We start from the raw sequence: 6,312 nt of genomic DNA, 5'->3' as shown, positions 1-6,312 counted from the left end.
TTTTTTTTTTTTTTTTTTTAATTTTTGACCATAGCTTTACTTGATGGCTGACTGGCTGAGTTCTGGCAATATCTTAGATTGCCTTTCAGGACAGTTAGGATAGGAACTATGATCTTTCTGGGACGTCATCATACAGCAGTGTTACTCTAAGGATGAAGCCACAAAATACACATATCCAGGGCTATCATACTTCCTCCTGATAGGCTTTTTATCTGGTGGCCTTGAGCAGCATTCACTTCTTAGTGACCCATCAGATTTACAAAACGATCTCCTTTTTATTGAAATGAAATTATTGGGCGGTGAAATGCACAGGTCTTAAAGTGCTGAGGACCTTCAGTGGTCATAGAATTCAGAAATCCTTTCTTGTTGCTGTGGTACAAGATCCCATTGTGTTCTCAGTTTTAAAACACAGCTCTCCTGGCCCTAACCCCAGCATGTAGGTTTCAGAGAGTATTGCAGTTGTATTTTAAAGGTAGTATTAGTCCATGAGACTATTTGTGAAAGGGGGCCAAAGAGAAAACAGGGCTATCTCAGGAATTGTCAATTTCTACTTAAAAAATTGACCAGTTAAAATTTCCCCAAATTTCCTCTCCCATCTTGCTTGTATTTTACACTTCATTACATTTTTCTCCTAAAATTTTTGTCATAAAAGACTACAGAATGAATTATATTAACATAAACTTGTTACTGTTTTGGAGCGTGTGGGAAGGTTTTGTATTAATTTAAAAAGAAACATTTCTGTGCCTTTTTTCTTTGCACAAGAATTAGGCTTTTTAAATTTTATTATGAAGTTTCTTTTCACACATATGATTTAGCCTCCTAGATTTTAAGAAACATAATGGACAGCTAGTATTCACACAGATGTGCTATTTGAAAGAAATTTGGCTTACTGCTATTATTCAGTACTGCATTTTTATGTGTAGAAATTGATGTATGCCAAGAAAAAGGCAATTAAGGCTCTTATGCTTATTTTTCAAGGTGTATTAAACTGGTGCGAGTTTTAACTATATGTTTACTTTAAGAATCTTAAAAGGACCCCTTGGGAAATATCACCAACTGAGCCCATTGGGCTAAACGAAGAAGCAGATTCATTTTCATAAATAAATCTGAATTCCATTATTTTTCAAATTTACTTATAGATTGAAGAAGAGGATAAGTATGCTAATAGAGGATAGAGAGAATGGAAAATTATGACAGGGTTTTCTCCATGCAGTCAACATGAGCCCTGTTCTTTGTGGATATTTCCAAACATAGATATATTAAAATCTGAAAGCTTGTTTATTCAAATATTCAAATGTTTATTATGCAAGGTACTGTCTTGCATAATTTGCAAGAGGCATTTTGGTGGGAAGCAAAGCCACAGAACCCAGCCGATACTCTTTGTCAGTGTCCACCTCCCAAAGTGATCATTTACATCTATAATGCTTAGAACTAGCCTTATGGAAAAAATTGATTTATAAGTATAAATAAAAATTAAGATGACAGCTAACATGTATTGAGAGCTAAGTAGGTAGCAGGCATATTCTATCACTTTTCACCTCTTCTTTATTCTTCATAAAACCACATTATTGTTCCTCTTGTCTCTAGTCAACATATGAGGGTACCAAGTCACTGAGAGGTTAAGCGTCACACCTGAGATCACACAGCTAATAAACAGTATAATGACCCAGGTTCCATCTGGCTCTAGAATCGCTCTTATCCATGACATGGCCTAAACATAGATAGATCTGTGTTTATGTTATTTAATTTGTTAAAGTCTCTTTATCTTATTTGCAAGCTAGATGTGCATGATTAACATATAACATTTCTGTGCGGATTGACTGTGTTATGTAGGAACCTGGCACATAGTGGATAATCAACAAATAAGAGCTGTATCAATAAATGATTCAGCTACGATCACCAGGGTATATCGTAGCTAAAAGGCCCTGGTGATGGTAGCTGAATAATTTATTGAGACAAGTCTTAGGTCCAAGTCTTAAGTATAGGGAAGAAACCATAGTAGTTTGAGGGCAGCATGTTAAATTATTAGGTTATTAAACACTGAGTGTTTTCTAATGTTCTGTAGGGATAACATTCAAATTCGAAAGCAAACTGGAAATTTGTGAAGTTGTGTTCAAAAATTCTACATCGTTTCAAAGCACAAATTAGGAGGGATGTGAAATAAAACTAGAGCCAGACTATGCAGGGGGAGGATTATTAATCTCACCTGATTTAAAAGGAAGCATTAATAGAAGTAGTGACATGGGATTTCAGCTATCGTGTTCCTGCTGAAAATTTCAGGCTGCCGAAAGCAGAGCATCTGATAAATTCTTGGCTTGTCCTAGAAGTATTTTCCCCTCTCTGAAAGCAGAGGAAACAGTGAGGGAGTCACCTTAATTGTGACCTTAATTCTTAGCCTCTGGAAGGACCTAATTCGTGGTTTGGAAGGAAGGAAGGCTTAAGGAAGCAAATCAGCATCAAAGGAACCATAGGAAGCAGGGCAGTTTGTAGATATGTACACACTACTTAATCCCAAGGGAAATAAGATATCAGAATGTTCATTGAGCAACTATGATGTCGTGGATGGGCTCTGAAAAGAAACATAGTCCGCAGAGGGCTGAAGGCTCTACAGATGAAATCTATCTATATATTCTGAAAAACCCTGATTGATTGTCCGAAGTTTTATTGTGGGTTCTTTATTTGAATGCATTTTCATATCCATGTACTTGAATAAAATGATATTATGTGCCAAGTCTAGGATAGGATGCATTTCTTCCTCTGGACTATATGATGACTTTTCCCAAAGGCACTGTGCCGCAGAGAGCAAGAGCTTGGCTCACTTCAGCACAGCAGTCCCTGTATGGTCCTGTTGGAGGTGCCCAAGCCTGCCTCTTTCCCTCACCGCCACATAGTCACCACAGGCCAGCATCTGACTTTGCACAGAAGGGTTTGAGAGCTTGCCCTCTGCTGAATAGATAACTGTGTGTACTCTTTTGTAACACGGCTCTTTCACCAGTTTTCTTTAATGGCTCAGATTGGTAGTTTCTGTGGATATCCCCAGCTCACAGGCTCCTCCAGGCAGACACTGTAGGCATGCCTGCAACCACTAGCAAGAAGCAGCAACTGGCCAGCTCTCAAGGAGCTTGGAAGGCCTGGGAGGACCCACTAATCAACAGTCCTGCAGTTTACAGGAGCCATGGGGGAGTTCAGCAGATGTGTATAATAGGATCCAGAGAATAATAAATCTTTTTCCTTTTTGTGCTGTAGAATTCTCCGTTACCTTTTTAGGAGGGGAACCAGGGCACTTTCTCTGCTTATAGAGTTCAGTTAGGAGGGCAAAGGACAATATGTCCATCTATGTGGGAAATGCTCAGCAAACAGTGCCAGCATTTGCATGTATATACACGCATGCAAACACAACAACAAGCCTTTTGAACTGCAGTAGGAAAAAGGGAAGGTCACAGTGAGATATTTTAACTAAAATATCACATAGGAAGTTCACCAACAAAATCTGATTTTTAAAGGACTTGGAATTTTGCAAGAAGGAAAGACTACTACCTGATACAAGAGAGGCAGAAACTTAAAAGAATAGTATCATAAAATATAAAAGTCAACGATGAACTAAAATTTACCAGAAAGTCAGAGTGTCAACCAAATTTACATTTTTTAAGTGAATTGTAGTGCACTGGAATTGATTTCCTAGCTGGATGCTGGCTGAGCTAGAGCATCAGGAAGAGTGTAAAGATTAGACTTTAAGAAAAGAAAATAGAAGACATATTTTGAAGACCTGCATTACAAGTGCTTTATCAGTTTGTAAGATGTGAGTCTGAAACAGCTAGCAGTTTGTTTCTTGAAAGATCCATGAATCATGTGCAGTTATTTCGGTGAGTGGGTCAGGTCCCTGTCATGAGACAGGTGGAAGAAAAAACATCCAGTCACAGTATTCTCTAGCAACAAATGAGATGTGGGAATCAGGCAGTGAAGTCTGTCTACCGATTGGGTGGTGTCAGTTGGAAGACAATATGGCACAGAATATCAGTATTCCAGCCAGGCCTAAGAGATGTGGTATATCAATTTGTGGAAAAGGGCTATGTTGTGGGCCTATAAGTACTGATGCTTATGAGACAGAATTATACTTCTGAGTGACCAGGCAAAAGAAAAGGCCTAGAATGGATGAGTCTTCTTTGGCCATTGTTTGGTACAGTCTCATTTCCAAATCCAATCCAATCCAAGTTTATACATATAAGCTTTAAAGTTTCTAAAACAATAATTAAAATATTCTTAGGCCGAGGGGGGCAGATCACGAGGTCAGGAGATCGAGACCATCCTGGCTAACACAGTGAAACCCCAACTCTACAAAAAATACATGAAATTGGCTGGGCACAGTGGCGGGCGCCTGTAGTCCCAGCTGCTGGGGAGTCTGAGCCAGGAGAATGGCGTGAACTCGGGAGGTGGAGCTTGCAGTGAGCCGAGATCACACCACTGCACTCCAGGCTGGGCTATAGAGTGAGATTGTCTCAAAAAAAAAAATATGTGAGTATATATATATATATATATACACACACAAACACATATATATGTATATATACATATATATAAAAGAATATATATATTCTTTTATATTTAAAGAAAAAATGAATTCTTTTATATTTAAAGAACAAAATGAATTGCAGTGTAGCATAGTAGTCAATAGCTAAGATTTGGGAGCAATCTAAGTGTTCATCAACAGATGAATGGGTAAAGAAAATGTGGTACATGTATACAATGGAGTACTATTCAGCTATGAAAAACAATGAGATCCAGTCATTTGCAAAGGTATGGATGGAACTGGAGGTCATTATGTTAAGTGAAATAAGCCAGGCACAGAAAGACAAACATTCCATGTTCTCACTTCTTTGTGGGATCTAAAAATTAAAACAGTTGAAGTCATGAATATAGAGAATAGAAGGATGATTAGCAGAAGCTGGGAAAGGTAGTTGGGGGCATGCTCGGGGGAGATGGGATGGTTAATGGGTGGGTACAGGAAAATAGGAAGAATGTGTAAAACCTACTATATGATAGCACAAGAAGGTGACTAGAGTCAATAATGATTGTACATTTTTAAATATTAGATAACCGAAAGAATATAATTGGATTGTTTGTAACACAAAGGATAAGTGCTTGAGGGGATGGGTACCCCATTCTCCATGATGTGATTATTACACATTGCATGCCTGTATCAAAGTGTGTACCCCATAAATATACAGACCTACTATGTACCCACAAAAATTAGAAATGAACAAAATTTAAAATATATGGTTGCTGGTGTCAGAAAAACCTGAGTCTGAATACTGACTCCACATTTTCCCTAGCCGTGCCTCAGGCAAGTTCCTTAACGGCTCTAATTGTAAGCATTGTTGCCTGTAAAATGGGCATAATGACAGCACTTCCATCATAAGTTTACTGTGAATATTAAATAAGATGCTTTATTTTAAGCATTCAACAAGGCCTAGCACGTAGACTAAGGACTTTTTAAGAGCTTGCTTCTAAGAAGAAAAATCATATGATTTCTCAACCACTTGGAGATTTGGGTAACATCGTGAAAACAGCAGCATTTGTAGCAGCAGGAGCCGTAAATGACAAAGCTAGTCACCTCCCGTTTTCTGTCTATAGTTTCTATAAAGCGAACTGCTCCTCACATTGAGAAGGATGGAGTAATTATCCCAACAGATGAATCAATGCCCAAGATTGGTGAGGAGACAGAACACAAGCAGTTAGCCGCTCTGGATGAGTCATCTCCCAGTCAGGAAAATTACATTCCAAGTACTGGATATTATTTCAGAACCATTGTTGATAATCTCTGAGGAAATGGAATACAGAAGATAATATAGTCTTCATTTTGATAAAGGGGAAAATTTGAATACCCTAACATAAGAAACTTGAGATTGCTGCCTGGGAAATTTCTAAAAAGGAGCAAATGAAAAAGAAAGACATGATCATTGGATATAGCCTGAGCATACTAAAAATAAGACAGATATATATATATATATATATATATATATATATATTTTTTTTTTTTTTGAGATGGAGTCTCGCTCTGACACCCAGGCTGGAGTGTAGCGGTGCCATCTCGGTTTGCAGCAACCTCCACCTCCCAGGTTCAAGCAATTCTTCTGCCTCAGCCTCCTGAGTAGCTGGGATCACAGGCGTGCACCACCACACGTGGCTAATTTGTGCATTTTTGTAGAGATGGGGTTTCGCCATGTTGACCATACTGGTCTCGAACTCCTGACCTCAAGTGGTCCTCCCGAATTGGCCTCCCTAGGTGCTGGGATTACATGCATGAGCCACTGC

The 6,312-nt window shown here is 38.6% G+C and overlaps 1 protein-coding gene across 1 annotated transcript in view; it reads left to right on the top strand.

The window, feature by feature from the left end:
- The window catches only part of NCKAP5 (NCK associated protein 5), an 836,097-nt gene that overhangs the window by 589,779 nt on the left and 240,006 nt on the right, over positions 1-6,312 (top strand). The window lies entirely within an intron of this gene.

Source organism: Piliocolobus tephrosceles, chromosome 11 (assembly GCF_002776525.5).
Source record: "Piliocolobus tephrosceles isolate RC106 chromosome 11, ASM277652v3, whole genome shotgun sequence".
Classification (NCBI taxonomy): domain Eukaryota; kingdom Metazoa; phylum Chordata; class Mammalia; order Primates; family Cercopithecidae; genus Piliocolobus; species Piliocolobus tephrosceles.
Note: the sequence above shows the minus strand (reverse complement) of the source record. Positions and strands in the feature narration are given on the sequence as shown.